Genomic DNA, 2,532 nt, shown 5'->3' with positions numbered 1-2,532 from the left:
TGTAGACCAGGCTGGCCTTGAACTCACAGTGATCCGCCTGCCTGTGCCTCCTGAGTGCTGGGATTAAAGGTGTGTGCCTAATGATTATAGTTTAATGTGATTGCAAGTAAATGTGTGTCATAATATTTAAGGAGTTAGTAAAGTTAATTGTACAGATTAGGTAAAATTGAATATTTTTTATTTCTTGAGATTTACTAGTTTTACCCTGTGAACTGATTAACACTTTTGTTTTATTTAAGGTTATTATAAAACTGATATGTAGAAACTTTTTGCATTGTATGGATAGTACCTATTTCTTGTGAATATTATGAATATTTTTGTCATTTTCTTTCACTTATTTTTCTAGTGTCTTTTTAGTCCTATATAAAACTTTAATAGTTTATGTATAGCAGAATAGTTAGGTTTTTCTTTGTTATTTGATGGCCTATGGCAAAGAAAGGGTGGTCCATAATTGAACAATAACAGCAACAACAAATAGAAAAACCAAATAATCTCCATCTTATATATACTGGACATGGTGGTACATATCTGTAATATTAGCACTCAGCCAGGAGGTAAAGCCTATGTTAAAACCCTTCATAACTGGCCAAGACAAGAAAACAAAGCTATGCAGTATAAATGATTAAACACAGAAGAGACTTTCTAAGGTTAAAGAAGAAAAGTATGTACAATTTTATACCTCCAAAATTTAGACTAAATAACTCATTTTACATGCACATGAAGCTATATCTATTCAAAATGGATTTTAAAAGCAGTAAACACTATAAATAAAAGATATCAAAAAGCTCATCAAAGATCGATCACCAAAAACTGATTTTAAAGCTTACATTTTTCTCAAACATTTAGGAATAAGTAATTCTATTATTTAAACTATTCCAAATGATAGAAAAGGAAAGTTCTTGGGTAATATAAGAGGGCTTTTTTACCACTCATACCAAAAGTGGAACAAGATAATACAGCTGTATTCTCACTTAGGAGTTTAGAGTCAGATATACAAATCATTGACAGATCAAAATGAGCAATGCATTAACATACCAATTTGCTTTAACCTAGTTCCTTTTCCAAATTAAAACCTAATGTAAGAATGGTTCAGCATTGGTAAGTTTATAACCATAACTGGTTAGAGTTTTTAAAATAATAAGTATCATCCTATTAAATGCCTATAAAAGAAGATGTATGACAAACTATAATATTTCTGATTGCAAAGTCTGAGAAACCAAGCAAATACTAAGTGTTCTATTTCTAAAAAATGAACATCAGACATTGTGGCTCACACCTGTAATACCAGCACATGGGAGTAGAGAGGCAGGAGTGTCAGGAGTTCAAGGTCACCCTTGAGTACACAGGGAGGTTGAAGCTAGACTGGACTGTAAGAGACCCTGATTAAAAAACAAAAAGGAAAGAAGGAAGGAAGTCAATGTAATACTGATAATGCACTGTAAACACTGAAACTAAAAGACAAAAATGTGTCAGATGCAATGAGAGAATAAAAAATGAAAATAAAAATTAGGAAAGGAAAAGCAGACGACACAACAATTTTCAAGAGAAATAGACTATCAGAATTAATGTGGGGTTCAGTGAAGTAACCAATTACCAAGTCTGATTAAAACAGTCACTTTCTCTTAATACTAGGAAGATTTACTGATAAGTATATTTTTAAACTCAAAATCATAATAACAAGAAAAAATGCTGTCCTCAATAACAATTGCAAATTACTCAGAAATAAATAAGGGGAAACCAGAAAAGCATATGAGTCATCTAAGAAAAATCTAAAATTCTGGTGATGAACCTGCAAGATGAGGTGAGTCCTACAAGGGAGACTCTGTTTGGTGAAAATATTAGTTCAATATAAGTCATCAGTAGATTTACCAGAGCACTACTCAGAACTCCATTTTTCTGCATTACAGACAGAGATTAGCAGGTCTAGATAAGAATGATAGCTAAAACTTCCTGTGGACTATGTGTTGGGCTTTGGGTAGGGACTACACAATTGTAAACTTTGACTTCCTTAATCCTTGCGTATTTGTTTTTGAGACAGGTACTTACTACGCTGCATAGGATGACCCTAAACTCCAGCTCAAGTAAGCCTCCTGCCTCAGACTCCCCAGTGGTGGGGTGGGGCACTTCAAGTGGCCACACTGCCTAGTCCTTCGAATGGTGCTGTTATTATCCCAGAAAAATTTATCTCTGGTTCTGTACTTGGGTAATGATTTTGGCCCAAAGAGGCCTGTGTATCTATCTACCTTGATGTTCAAGCAAGCAGTAACATAACTAAAAGCAACTGAGCTTCAGTTGATCATAGCAACTAAACTCTTAGCTAATACTGTGCTCCAGGCTACCCATTTATGCCCAAACAAGGCAAGCACCAGACTGTATCAATTAGTTTTTCAAAAAGATTTATTTATTGTTATGTGTATAAGTGTTTTGTCTGCCTATATTGATGTTCCTGTAGAGGCCAGAAGAGTGCATTGGATTCCCTGGATCTGGAGTTTCAGACGTTTTGAGTTACCATGTATGTGTTCTGGAACCAAA

General features: G+C 34.3%; 1 long non-coding RNA gene across 1 annotated transcript in view; it reads left to right on the top strand.

Moving 5' to 3' along the window:
* LOC115068211 overlaps window positions 1-2,082 on the top strand; it is a 22,003-nt gene extending 19,921 nt beyond the window's left edge. The window contains exon 3 of the long non-coding RNA XR_003847585.1: window positions 2,039-2,082. This is a non-coding gene — a long non-coding RNA (uncharacterized LOC115068211). The remainder of the gene's footprint in view (window positions 1-2,038) is intronic.
* Window positions 2,083-2,532: the final 450 nt, after the last annotated feature.

Source organism: Nannospalax galili, unplaced genomic scaffold (assembly GCF_000622305.1).
Source record: "Nannospalax galili isolate Female #2095 unplaced genomic scaffold, S.galili_v1.0 scaffold167, whole genome shotgun sequence".
Taxonomy (NCBI): Eukaryota; Metazoa; Chordata; class Mammalia; order Rodentia; family Spalacidae; genus Nannospalax; species Nannospalax galili.
The sequence above is the reverse complement of the archived record's forward strand: the minus strand, read 5'-3'. Positions and strand labels throughout refer to the sequence as shown.